Here is a 15,126-nt window from a genome sequence, read left to right as displayed (position 1 = left end):
TTCCAAGATATAAAAACTAGCCTACATGATTTCAGTAAATGTGAACTTTTTAGCAATAAGTAAAAGTGCATTGGATATCTTTAAACAAAATAAACTAAACTATGCATTGTTATACCACACACATTAAAGTACTAAGGATGCTGGGGAGGAAACTACTTATATAACTTATTCACGTCCTACAGTTTCAAACTTTAAAAAAATTATTTTTATACTAAACTATTTCTCAATGTATCTTTAAAAGTAATTACACTGTGCCTTGTACTCAGGGTTATTTGTATACAAAATATAAGGGCTAAAAACCACCACAGAAAAGTAAGGCTAGGCTTCTTAACATCGTCACAGATCAATAGACTATTGGGTACCAATGAACCCTACCAAACAGCAGCAGGATACAGGAAATAACAACCAAGATCCACATGAAAACGTGTCCAAAATCAACACACAGAGATGACTCCTACAAGAGTTTAATTTATCGTATAACTTGTTTAGCACTTTTGTCCTTATGTTAAATACAAAAAAAACTTCATCAGAACAAACCCCACCCACAACACTTCACATATACATGGTAATCACTATCATATGACTCCATTACAAACAATCCTAATATTTAAATTCATCCTATAATAAAGTAAATAGTATAAATAAAAATAATATATGTGAAAATGATTACTAATACAATTATTAATTATATTTTTTTATTATTTAAACAAAATGTCCTTATGCAAACTCAGTATATGTTCCACCTGCTTAATAAATAAACATAAATAGATAAGCAGACAAATGACAAATAAATGAGTTAGAACTGTGATTAAAAATTAATAAATAACTAATGCAAAACACACAAATTGGTATTTATTCAGTATAGTTATTAACAATGTAAATTTTTGTTTGCAGTATTGGAAAAGAGCTGTAGAAATCCAAGAGGTGGACATTGGGAATATAAAGTTGAGTACAGGGAATCAGTGTGGCAGTTAAGATTAAATGCCACTGTACCACCAGGACTTATGACTATGTTTCAGTTATAGTGTACTTAAGTTATGAGCAGCAAAACTTTGTACTAAGTAAATACTGATTGGTGTGTTTTTACATTGGTTATTCATTCATTTTAATCACTATTCTAACTCACTACTGTCTAGATATTCCAGAAAGCAGTTAGTCTGTGATGCTTACTGTGGGTTAATCGGTTACAATAGCCCAGTGCTATCTACATTAGGTCCTTTTCCTTTATTAAACATATTGGCTGGACCTATAAAACCCGACTCTGGGTCTTTTCAGGCATGGGATATCTTTTCTTTAAAACTGTTTAGGCATTTGTCATTAATGTACTTATTCACTTTCATCACATCTGTGTGTGACTATGAATTTATTTTCTGAGATTTTCCACTGATTCTTATTTTTAAAAGTATTTTATTAGCACAGAATATGGCATACTAACTGCTGCATCTAGCTTGCCCTATAAAATATATGAAAGATTGCATAAATCATAAAGCTATCCACCACTGGTAATGTTTAGTTCTCTGTTATACAGATTATGTTTCATCGCCCATTTTTTTTTTTTTTTTTAATTCTAGACTTTGAACTTTAGGTCCTTAGCCTGCTTTTTTTCTTCTATGCTTTTATAAGTCTTTAGATTATACTAAACTTACAGCCAAGGAGACCATCAAGAAGCTCAGCCATATCACCCACTACTGTTGGGAGATTAATAGTGTCCCCCATTAAGTATATTATCTGGGTCTATATTATAAACACGAAACCTCAAAATAGTGAATACATCTACATCGACACATAAAGGTTGATGTACAAAAAGAGTGAAATACGTAATCGGCGAAAATGAAAACACCGAACATATTTGGTTGGTCAGCAGGGTGATCGTGGGGATAAGGAAATATATCCTTTTCCCCACTGTAGTGCGGTCTCTGAGTTGGTATAGTTAAGTACGGGGAGTGTGGGGGTGCAGGGGTGGTTGCCCCCCTGCAAAAGTGTGTTAATTTAATTTTCTTTAGTTAGTTTGAGCTTACCTGCATATCGCTGTTGGTTGACGAAATACGTTTGGTGTTTGCATTTTCACCAATTATGTATTTTGCTTTTTTTGTACATCGACCTTTATGTATTCGCTGTTTACAGCTTTTGTGTTTATAATATAGACCCTGTTATCTCCTCATATCCCAGGCAAAAATTTTGTGTTCACCCATCTAGTCTTCCAGATTGGTTTTAAAGGTTACCTGGGAAGTACTCTGCTTGATATGCAAGGGAAAGTTATGCCAGAAAAGGGGGATATATTTGGTTAGGTATTCATCATAATAGCTGGTATTGTGAATGTGACAGTATAGGTTTGGTCCCTAGAATGGGTGTTAGATTTACCACTGGCTTTGTTTAAGTGAAAGAGTTCAAAGAATGAGTTGGTGTTCTTAGCACAGGAAGCTAAACAGAGAAACGTTGGAGCCCATCCAAGAGAGAGTAGAGGAATATAGCTTTTATTGTCTCAGAGTAGCTTAAGGCGCTTAGACTAGAGATCTTTTTCGTGAGGAAACCTGAGGTGTCTCTTTAATGGCAGGTCTAATAATAGAATAATTAAATGGGACTATACTTTCTCTGACACTTGAAGAGATGCCATCTAAGATGAATTGTGCAATGTAGAAGAATTTTCTTACAATGACATGTATAGTCAAAGGGAGTTTATTATCAACATAGGCACCCAGATCCCTGATGATGGATAACATTTAATTGAATATTATCTGTATAGTATGTTGTGGTGGTGATGGTAGATTTACTAAAGGAAAGTATACTGTATTTCTTAGTGTTGAGGACAAATGCATGATTAACACATCAGGCATTTGTTTGTTCCAATATTACTGGAGAATTTGAGTATCAGAATGGAATCTGATAATGTGAACAAGTACCTTTTCATTCCTTATACCTCCTTAGTCTCCCTTCTTCACTTACTTCCTTACTGCTATCAAATTCTCCTCTCTGATGTTCTCTCTAAATATAGCATAAGCCTGTTTTTCCCTCACTTCATATTGCAATTCCTATTTTTATTACACTAACTTACCTTTAATTTGTCTACAAACTGTCCAAAATTTCTCTAAATATTAAATGATTGTCATATACCTTGCATTGATTCTTAACCAATGTGTTTATATTATGTCTAATTTGTTATAATTATTTAAACTACAGATGTTTTTATTTTATTTTTAAAGATTGTAAAATTATTTTTCTTAAATGTTTTGTAACAGGTTGGAGCTTTTCTCCTCGGGCCTTCTCTGAAAATGGGCTTCTACTCAGACTTTCCTGGTAATCAAATGTCAATAAATAAATAAATAGCCACCCCACAGTTTCCAGTTATCAGCAAACTTGTTTTGACATGGACCCTTGATACCAGCTTTTACATCATAAAAGTACATGTCAAAGATGATGGGTTCCAGGATATCCCGTTGTGACACTGCTGGGACATTTTTATATTTAGAGCAAATATTAACCTAACTTTAGTAGTATGGGATCTAGCAGTATGTCAGTTAGCTATCCACCAAACTATATATGGATCAGTGTTGAGTTGGGAGAGACTGTTAATTTCACCATGGGAGAGTGTGCTGAAGGCCTTGTCAAGGTCCTGGTAGACAGCTTAAACTGTAACTTTTTTATCTATGGCCTCTGTAATCCTTTCATATAACTCAACCAGGCCGAACAGATATGACCTGCCTTTTACAAAACAGAACAGGTGTGTGTATCCAGAGTTATAAGGTCATGTGTATTGCTCTTTATTAATTCAGCTATAATATGTTCCATAGCCTTGGAAATATTACTACTGGGACTAATAGGCCTGTAATTCCCATAGTCAATGGGGGGAACCACCTTTATGCAAGGGCACCACAACAGCTGTTTTCCATACCTCAGAAATGTAACTTGTGGAGGGACTCAGGTTGAAGTGTTAATGGAGAGGTTTTGCTAGGTGGGACTTAGCACTTCTCAGGATACAAACAGGGACATTGTCAGGGCACATGTGACTGCATTGACACCTTCAAAAAAACTTAAAAATACAGTCACATGTGCCCTGACAATGTCCCTGTTTTTATCCTGAGAAGTGCTAAGTCCCACCTAGCAAAACCTCTCCATTAACACTTCAACCTGAGTCCCTCCACAAGTTTCTGTAAAAAGGAATCTGATTACTGTAGAGTATTATTTGTAATCCATTATATCCCTGCTTTGCTTACTGCTAATCTATTTGTAGTGCTTGGGCTGCTCATATGACAGGAATTGACCACTGCAGTAGTCTGTACTGTTTATGTCTTGACAAACTGTTCATATGTGCCATGGAACCAGTTAACATCGTTCATGCAGATATGCAGTAAAACTCACTTAAAGCAGAACTAGGGAGGATTATGGCAAGCAGTGCCAGAAGGAATTCAGTGCAAAGAAAAGCATAATCTGCTTTTGTAACTTGGTATTATATGAGACAGTGAATGCATTATAAAAATACTATGCAAGTGCCATGCTTATTCTCAGTTATTTGTTTATATGATTGCTAGGTAATTAAGACTACATTCAGAGCACTAGTCTCACTGTTGAGATAATTTTAATTTCCTTTCATGTATAACAACCAGTAAGAATCTTGTTAAATTTTGTGCCTATCTATTGTCCTTTTCTTTTGTATGTGGTAACTTCGTAGGTGGGCAGTCCAATACACTGGACCCTTTTCACTGAAAGCCGACTCATATTATACAATGTTGGTCTTTCGGCTTTTCTCGGTTAGGGGTCGCCACAGCGGAACTCCGGGCCGCTAATGATTGGCAGTAGATTTTCACGAACGCCGAGGTGCCAGCTCGATGTTCAACCTTCAATGATTGTACGATAAAAATGCAAAAACAATGCAGTAAGCCCAGTTAAAAACAAAATGTAGTTGTGCATACAGGCCATACAGCCAGTATGAGAATAACATTAAATGAACTAATAACAAAATGATAGCTGTCCAACTAATGTCATTATGACATTATCAAGGGTAGTCAGTCACGTTCCAGGAGAGGTGAATGCATGAAAAATTCTGAGACCAGACATCATGTGATGACTTACAGTTTTGTTAGATGTGACATAACATGTGATAGCATTTTATTTATTTATCTATCTATCTATCTATCTATCTATCTATCTATCTATCTATCTATCTATCTATCTATCATTCATTCACTGGGGAAATGGAGTACTCTACAGACCCCTTCAGCCATGATAAATATTGTATGATCTTCATACATAGATGTAGCTGTACCCCATAGGAACAAGTTCAGGGTTAACCTGAGAAACAAACTCACATGGTGGAACCATAATATCATCAAGCTTTATAATAAAAGGAAAATAATTTTGACTAAAAGTAAGAAGAGTAATTCCTAGGATGTTAAAGCCCCTGACAGGGAAATAAACAAACAACTCAGGAGCTTGATAAAAATCCACCAAAGCTAAGCACAATAACAATACATTTTTTTTTTTTAGTTTTGTTTGCAATCTCAAATGCACACTGCAGCAATTACTTGTGATTAATATTACTTATACCGAGGCTTAAGATATAACTAACCTACTGGCCAATAAATTTATCTCTAACTTTACCCCTCTCTCCCCTGCATCTGTAACTCAAGATATACCTGAAATTGGCTCACCTCCTGCTATCACACAAGACCAAGTCCTAAAAGTGTTATCAAAAGCTAAAAATACCGTATCGATGGGTCCCGACAGTATCCCTGGATGCATCTTAAATAGCATGAAGCACAATTTAGCCACACCCCTAACAACACTGTTCAGTCTCATCCTTTGCTTTTGAATGATGTTACCTACAGTGAGGCTGATGATATAGCTAACCTACTGGCCAATAAATTTAGCTCTAACTTTATCCCTCTGTCTACCCTCTGTCTGTCCCTTAAGATATCCCTAAAACTGTCTCACTTCCAGCTATTATACAAGACTAAGTCCTAAAAGTGCTATCAAAAGCTAAAAATACTGCATTGATGGGTTCTGACAATCTCACTGGATGCATCTTAAATAACACTCAACCAATCAGGGACAAATCCAGAAATTATCAGGGAAGATAAGGGACACACTTTATGTATTAGTATTGTTAACTTCAGACATTGACAAAATAACATAGCACGAGTGAGTATACATTTTCTAAAGTAAAAGAAGTCTGTAAATCTAATTATTATTGTCATTATTTATTGTTATCACCTTTTCTCCAAAAGTCATATTTCTTTGGTGGGACTAAGAGGGACGGAGCTAAAATTTCAGTCAAAATCAGAGACCTTTGAAATGTATGCACCTACCAACCTACGTACCTCTTACACACACACACACACACACACACACACACACACACACACACACACACACACACACACACACAATAAAGATATACATATTAAGATCAATTAAATAAATAGACTACAGAAAGTCTGTAAAACCCAAGAAGTTAGATGTTTGATAAAACAAATGAATATAGTAATTAGGACTGTTCATAGAAATTCATATGATATAACAGAAGTAAACTGGATATATTACTGTGCTGCTAAATTAATAACAGATAAAGTCTTACCACAAAAACACAGGACAGTAAGGGAAAGGAAGGGGAGAAATCAAATGCCAACATGGAAGTGTCAAGTAGAGAAAACTATAAAGCAATTAAGATAAGAACAGTATAATTTTAGAGAAGAGTATAGAAGAGGCACAGATCAACAAAAATACTCAAAGATAGATGTGATAAAAGCAATGCACAGTATCAGAACAGATCAAGATCTATCATGCACTATTACAAATAATAAACTGAAAATATCAGCACAGGCTAGAAGATATGCAGATAAATATAAAGGAAATGTACAAAACAAGCAATTTATTGATGACTCCAAAACGTTTTATATAGAAATGGGAAACAAGGCAAAAGGAATTGAAATACCACCAAAAAAAGAAGAAATAGATGCATTTTGGAGAAATATCTGTGAAGATACTGTGGAACATAACAGACATTGAATGGATAAAAGAAGTAAAAGAAAGAATGAGAAGTTCACATGTACAGGATATGAAATGTGATGAAGCTGGCCAGAGAAATTGAAACAAAGTTAAGAAAAGTTCCTAACTGGAAAACTTCAGGTACTGATGCAGTGCCTAGCTTCTGGCTAAAAGTATTATCATCTTTACATGAAGATTTAGTCATGAGTAAGAACTATTTATATGCGCACCCCGAACAGACACCAACCTGGTTAATAGCAGGAAAAACAATACTCCTACTTAAGAGCAAACCTGCAAACTATCCTAAAAACTATAGATCAATAACTTGCCTTCTGACGACGTATAAACTATACACTGGAACTGATGCTGACAGAGTTTATAGTCATTTGGAAAAAACTCAGTCATGGCAGTAGAACAAAAGGGTAAAAAAAGAAAGTCATATGGAACAAAGGATAATTTGTTGTTAAATAAAATCATAATAGAGAACTGTAAGAAGGTGAAGAATGCAAGTATGGCATACATAGACTACAAAAAAGTATTTGACAGTATCCCACATTCATGAATAAAAGAGTGCTTAAAAATGTATATGATATACCCTATACTGATCGGTTTACATTACAGCGACCATGCAATAGTGGCAAACCACTTTGCATTTAAGCTGTTGTAAAGGACAAATTATTTTTTCCAGAGATAAAAATTCAATGGGGGATATTTCATGGTGACTCTGTTACCACTGCTGTTTTGTCTTGCCTTAACCCATTAAGCTGTCTACTTAACAATTTAGGTCACGGCTAGAGTTTAGCTGCCAGAAAACAACAAAATGTAAAGGCTTCTCATCTTCTTTTGGTGGATGATTTAAAATTGTATAGTTCATCAGATGAGGAACTGAAAGCACAACTGCAAGTGGTCAAAACTTTTTCCGATGATATAAGAATGCCATTTGGTTTTGATAAATTGCAAGAACAACCTTTAAAGCAAAAAAGCTGCAGCACCAAGAAAACATCAGCCTGGACAGGAATGTGCTATAAAAGAATGTGTGCAAGAGGGAGTGTATAAATATTTGTGAACTGGCGAAGGAACAACAATAAAACATGAACAAATGCAAATAAAACTTAGTAAGGAATATTTTAGAAGACTAAAATTAATACTGAAAACAGCACTGACATCTAGGAACAAAGTCCAAGCTATAAACCAAGTCCTAACTTACAGTTTTAGAGTGACTGACTGGCTCCAAAAAGTGTTGGATCGGCCGGACAGGAAAAAGGTGTTGAATCAGCTGGACAGGAAAACAAGAAGGATGCTTAATGCTTATCAAATAATGTATAAAAATCAGTGTATACCAAGATTTTATATTCCCCATTCTGAGGGAGGTAGGGACCTCCTCAAAATAGATCACATGTATAGATCTGTAATCATAGGACAGCATGCGTATCTACTGACCTCACAAGACCCAAATATAGTGAAAGTTTTAAAAAATGAAGAGAATGAATCTAAGATGACTTTCCTGCTTAGTTTAGCAGAAGCATATTGGTGTCAAGTTGGAATGGAAATCAACCCAGAAGTAGATAAAATTAGGCAGCAACTGAATGTACCAAAAAAACAAAAGAAAGAATGTAAGGTGAAGAATCAGATGGGAAAGCAAGAAATGTGAAAAATGCATAAATATAGTTGCAAGCATAGAGAACTCGGAATAACCTCATATTGATCAGGTTCAAATGCAGGAATAGTTAAGGAGAGGTGAATTTAAAGCAAAAGACAAAATGTTAATATTGGCTGCCCAAGATAGTGGACTAAGTACATATTAGTTTACAAAGTCCATTGAACATGTGGGAGAAACAGACAAATGCAGGTTTTGTAAAACAGAATTGGTAACAGTTGTACATCTTGTTGCTGGTTGTGATATACTAATGGCAAAGGACTGTATACTGAAAGGCATACTAATGTGGCAAGACTGTTGCATTGGGGATTGTGCAAACATTATAATACTGAAGTAGCTGAAGAACATTGGAAACATGAGCCACAAAGCATTATAGAAAATGATGAAGTTTATATCACAACAGTTAAAAAAATAGATGCAAGAAAAACAGATACAGAAGTCTGTGAAAAGAAGACAAAAGCAGCACTGATCATTTAAATTACTACACCTAGTGACTACAGTGTCTTACATACAGAGAAACATAAAGTCATAAAACACCAGGATTTCCAGGCAGAAATGACAATGTGGAAGAAGGATACCCAGACAGTTCCAATGGTAGTAGGAGCAACGAGTCGTATAAAAAAGAATTAACAATCATACTGAGATATGTTACCGATACATGTGTGTGTGTGTGTGTGTGTGTGTGTGTGTATATATATATATATATATATATATATATATAAATGTCTGTGTATGTGTGTGCACATGCATATATATATATATATATATATATATATATATATATATACACACACACACACACACACACACACACACACACACACACACACACACACACACATATATGTATATATATATATTTTTTTCCTTTCTCACGCACACACACACACACACACACACACACACACACACACACACACACACACACACACATATAAAACGAAATAACAGCCTGCATTTAAATTGGAACCTGTGTTCTGAGAGACAGCCTTACAAGACTATCTGCAAATATATAGAGTTGAGTATATTTTTCTGTATAATTCTGTATTATAGACCTAAATTGTTGCTTAGATATCTGGTGTCTTACTGTTCTGCAAATATACAGAGATCAGTATATATTTTTTTGTTTTTATAATTTGCACTGTGATTCCTCACATCTCTGTTGAAACTGTCTCCCCCCCCCCCCATTTTCTGCCTTGTCTTCAGCTGATATAACTGTTTTTTATAGCTTGTGTGTTGCTTAACTCAAGGTTCCCTTAAATTGACCTGTTAATAACAGCCTGCATTTAAATTGGAACCTGTGTTCTGAGAGACAGCCTTACAAGACTATCTGCAAATATATAGAGCTGAGTATATTTTTCTGTATTATTCTGTATTATAGAGCAAAATTTTTGCTTAGATATCTGTTGTCTTACTGTTCTGCAAATATACAGAGATCAGTATATTTTTTTTTTGGTTTTATAATTTGCACTGTGATTCCTCACATCTCTGTTGAAACTGTCTTCACCCCCCCCCTCCCTGTTCTTGGTTGTAGTTTAAATTTGGTGGCTTTTGCAGTGCCCGCCCCACTGTAGATTTGATCTAGGACACTCCCCCAGTCCCATCTCTTTACCACATTCTACCTAATAAACCCTTTCTGCACTTGGTTTTAGTCCTTTTTAATTTAATTACATGTTTTCAAACTGTGTGTGGACTAATATTGCTACATACTCAAGTGTGCCAGCTTGCACTGCATGTGAATTGTTTTTACTACTGTTTTTGCTACTTTTCTGAAAAAAAAAAAATTGTAAGCCTGTTTCCTACCTTTCCTGTAATTTGTGTAATTAGTGTTCCAGATACAGATTTGCTGTATCCAGGACTGTTTGTAAGCTTCTGAGCCCCCCAAGCCTTTTTGTGTTGGAGGGAAGCCTTCTAGCTTATCAGTGGGAGTGGTAAGCATTAGGTAACCTGTCTACCACATAAGGAGTGGTTCTGGCCCAGAATTTGTAGTTATTGGCCGTTTGGGCGGTCTTACATCTCTTTCAACTTTACTGATTTGAAGGTCTGCATTTGCACTTGTTTCTGTCCTGTAACTCCTGGGCCCATCTCATTTGCTCACTCAAAAAAAAAAAAAAAAAAATTTTATCTGCTTTTACTGTATTTGTGTTTCTTCCTACTTTATTTTGCTTTTGCGTCATCTTAAAAGTACTCAATTGTATTTATTACTGCTTGGTGTAACTCATTCTAAGCCTTTTAGATTAAGCACTTGGGCTTCAGACCAGTTGTTTTACATTAGGAAGGTTTGTGGCCTGCACTGTGGTGGCAGGACAGGTAGCTTACATCCTTCTAAGTTGGGAACTGCTGATTGAGGGCTCAGTGTCTGTTATTCTAAAAGTGTATTAGTTCTGGTTTAAGCACTTGGGCTTCAGGCCAGTTATTTTACATTAAGAAGGTTCGTGGTCTGCACTCTTGTGGGAGGAGAGGCTGGACTCTGCCCTTCTGAGCTGTCACCCCTGGGCTTTTGGATATTGGCAAAGGCTCTTGCTACCCCCATAGTGCCTTTTTTAGGCAAGGCTCAAAAGACAAACCCACCTCCATAGGTATCACAAGGGATAAGAAACTAAGAAACTAATGCTACTCAACGCCAGAAGTCTCAACCTCAAGATGCATGCACTCAAAACTCTCCTTAGCATGGAGAACATCGATATCTGTGCAGCAACAGAAACCTGGTTCAAGGCTCCCGAGAGCACCCCAGCACTACCAGGTTATACCTCATACCATGCTTTTCGGCCCCAAAACTTGGACCGAACCACAAAAGGAGAGGGAGTATCAATATTCGTCAAAGATACCCACACCTCCAGGTTGGTGACACAGCACGAAGCATCAGAGACTATCCATGTGCAACTAACAGTGGGTAAAACTGCCTTCCAGTTTATAGCCTGCTACAGACCACCCTCCCAAACCCAGGAACCCCACTCAGCCTTCCTGAGAACACTGGAAAATATGAAGGTCTCTCCAAACACCATTATATTGGGCGACTTCAACTACCCAAACATAGACTGGGAGCATTACTCTAGCTCCAACACCCTAGCCCAAAGGTTCCTAGAATTTATAAACTCAAATGCTATGGAACAACATGTTACCACTCCCACAAGAGGGGAAAACATACTGGACCTGATCATCACCAACATGGGGACTCTATGCTCCAGACCAGAAGTGTATCCCTCACTGGTAAGATCAGACCATAAACTAATCTCACTGGATATTCACATCCCGACCCCACACCCTGTCCAGAAAACCACAGTGACAAACTTCTCTAAAGCAAATTTCACACTCCTCAAAACCAAGGTGGAATCCTTCAAAGCCCCTGGGCCTGTGGAAAATACGGCCCAGACCGCAGAATCCTTTATAAACGCATTCTATGAACACCTTCAGGAATGCATGGATCATGCAATCCCAAATAAAACTAAGACCCAATCCTCCAAAGGCAGACGTCCTGTCTGGTGGACCCCAGCCATAAACAAACTATACAATAGAAGGAGGAAGCTACTACATGATAGAGCAAAATCCCAAAAAGGGAAGGCATCTCTGATCAGTATTAGCAAAATCTACGGGCACTCATAAAATCGTCTAAGGCCAGCTTCGAGAGAAAAATTGCACAGGACACTAAGGATAGTCACAAGGCTTTCTTTAGTTATGTTAGGAACCTGGGTGGGAATTCCCAGATATGCTCAGAATTAGTCCAAAATGACAAAAAATACACCGAACCCACAGACATTGCCAACATCCTAGCTGACAGGTTCAGCGCAAACTCCCCCCCCCCCCCCACCAAAAGGGCAAATATCTATCCCAGCAGAGTGCTCTCCCCCTGACATCTCAGATGCTCAGGTAAGAGCCGCCCTCTCCAAAGCAAAAAACACAGCATCAATGGGACTAGATGGTGTCCTGGGCTGCGTCCTACATGAACTCCAAGAAGAGCTAAACCCAAACATAAAACTAATGTTCAATCTCAGCCTTACTACAGGATATGTACCCAAAGAGTGGCGTACAGCAACAGTGGTCCCTCTCCACAAAGGTGGTGCCTCAACGGATCCTGGAAACTATCGCCCCATAAGCCTGACTAGCTTGGTCTGCAAAGCTATGGAAAGAATCATCATGGACCTCATAAATAAAGATATTGGGGACCTACAGACACTGGATCCCACCCAGTTCAGCTTTGTTAAGGTCAGATCCTGCCTATTAAACCTGGTCAATTTCTTTGAAACAGTCACCAAGGCCATTGATGAGGGGAAGGTGGTCCACACAGCCTACCTGGACTTCGCAAAAGCCTTCAATACAGTACCCCACTCGGGCATTATAGATAAGCTCACCAGCTTAAATATAAACCCCTATGTCACTAGATGGGTTGCAAACTGGCTCAAGGACAGAACACACATGGTTAGAATTGCTGGAGCCATGTCAGACTCCAAACCAGTTACAAGTGGCGTCCCACAAGGCTCAGTCCTGGGACCTCTCTTGTTCGGTATATATTTCTCGGAGGTACAGGCCAACATGGAAGGACTGTGGTTGACCAAGTTCGCAGATGACTGCAAACTGGGCGCCATAATTGACTCTCCAGCCAACACAAGCATCCTCCAAAAGGGCCTCATAGAAACAGACAACTGGTGCCAGAGCCATGGCCTCAAGCTAAACGCCAAAAGTGTATAGTCATCCCTTTGGCAAAAACAAAGTGCCCACAAATTACCACATAGGTGGTAATCCATTAAGTACAGAAGAAGTAATTAGGGACCTGGGGAGCCAAGTTGATAGCAATCTCTCATTTGACAACCACGTGGCCAAAGTGGTTAGAAAAACATTTTATATAACCCACCTAATCATGAAGGGATTCACATCTAGATCAGGGGAGGTCATCGTGCCTCTTTACTCATCCCTCATCAGGCCCATAATTAAGTACAATGCCCCTTTTGGGATGTACCTTACCAGACACCTGCAGCAACTGGAAAGACCCCAAAAGTACCTCACCAAGAGGATCAAAGGGCTCAAACAGATGCCATATGCTGCCCGGTTAAAGAAACTCCAGCTCTACTCAGTGGCATACCGCCTGCTCAGAGGCGATCTGTGCCTGACGTATAAAGCCATGTCCAACCCGGAATTAATGGACATGCTGCACCTCAGAAAATCCAAATCCCATCGAGCCACGCACTCGAGAGACTTGAACCTCAGCACTGAAATAAATAGGACATGCTGGAGGGACAGATTCATAACCCAGAGGCTCCCTTCACTCTGGAATAAAATCCCAGTCCAGGTTAGGCAGAGCCCCTCAATGACCCTCTTCAAGAGAAATCTTGACGAGTGGATGGGAGATCGTAGGTTTACCCCGGGTATCACTTCTGTGTCACTGTTAGACAGAGGCACAGTATACTAACCTCGAAAAAGGGCATAGCAAAATTAATTTAAAATGGGTGGCGAAAGCCAAACACACTCTGGCTAGGCTTATAAATGCCCTAGGGCAGATAGCCTAGTATGAACCTATGAATCTATAACACATATATATGTATGTGGGTCTACTTCTACTCACCGAAATAACAGTTCTTCGAATCTCAAACAGCCGACTCCACTTCAGCGAACATCCATCCTATCGAAAGTACGGACTACTAAAGTTCGTTCCCTGGGAAATGAACCACTTGGCCAGCAGGGTGAACTTTGCCCTTTTCCTCAGTGTAGTGCAATCTTGGAATTGGTATATTTAGTTGGGGTGTGTGGGGAGCAAAGCCCCACACTTGAGTGGGTTTAATTTGTTTCTGTTCATTTTTTTTGCATGGTGGCCAAGTGGTTCATTTCCCAGGGAAATGAGTTCAGTAGTTATTGCTTTCAGTTGAATGAAAGTTTGCTGTAGTGGAGTCGGTTGTTTGGAATTCAAACAAGTGTAATTTTGGTGAGTAAAAGCAGACCCATTTATTTATATATATATATATATATATATATATATATATATATATACAAAATATATATTTATACATATATATAGCAGATACAGCTATAAATATGTGTATATGTATACACACACACACACACACACACACACACACACACACACACACACACACACACACACACACACACACACACACACACATTCCTATATGTATAGATATAGATAGAACTGCGTCCGTGTGTGTAGCTACATATATACACAGATAATTTAGTGTAGGGAAATCAGTTAGCAAGCATTTCTGGAAGGAAACCAGAGTATCTGGAAAAACCCACAAAGACATGAGAAAAACATGCAGCCTACACACAGACAGTGACTAAAATTCTGGATTAAAGTACACACCACTGAGCTGTCAGACAGAGATCCTACACTGAGTGCTGTGCTGTCCTCAGCTCATGCTGCTATGCTTTAAAAGGAAACTATGAATATTGGTAGTTCTGTGGATCCTGTAGGAATGTAGGAATATAGGGACCATATTAGGTAAGCGAGCATAAGGACTATAAGAGCTCTATTCAGA

This window comes from Protopterus annectens, chromosome 5.part0 (genome assembly GCF_019279795.1).
Source record: "Protopterus annectens isolate FY-2018-M chromosome 5.part0, PAN1.0, whole genome shotgun sequence".
Lineage (NCBI taxonomy): Eukaryota > Metazoa > Chordata > Ceratodontiformes > Protopteridae > Protopterus > Protopterus annectens.
Note: the sequence above shows the minus strand (reverse complement) of the source record.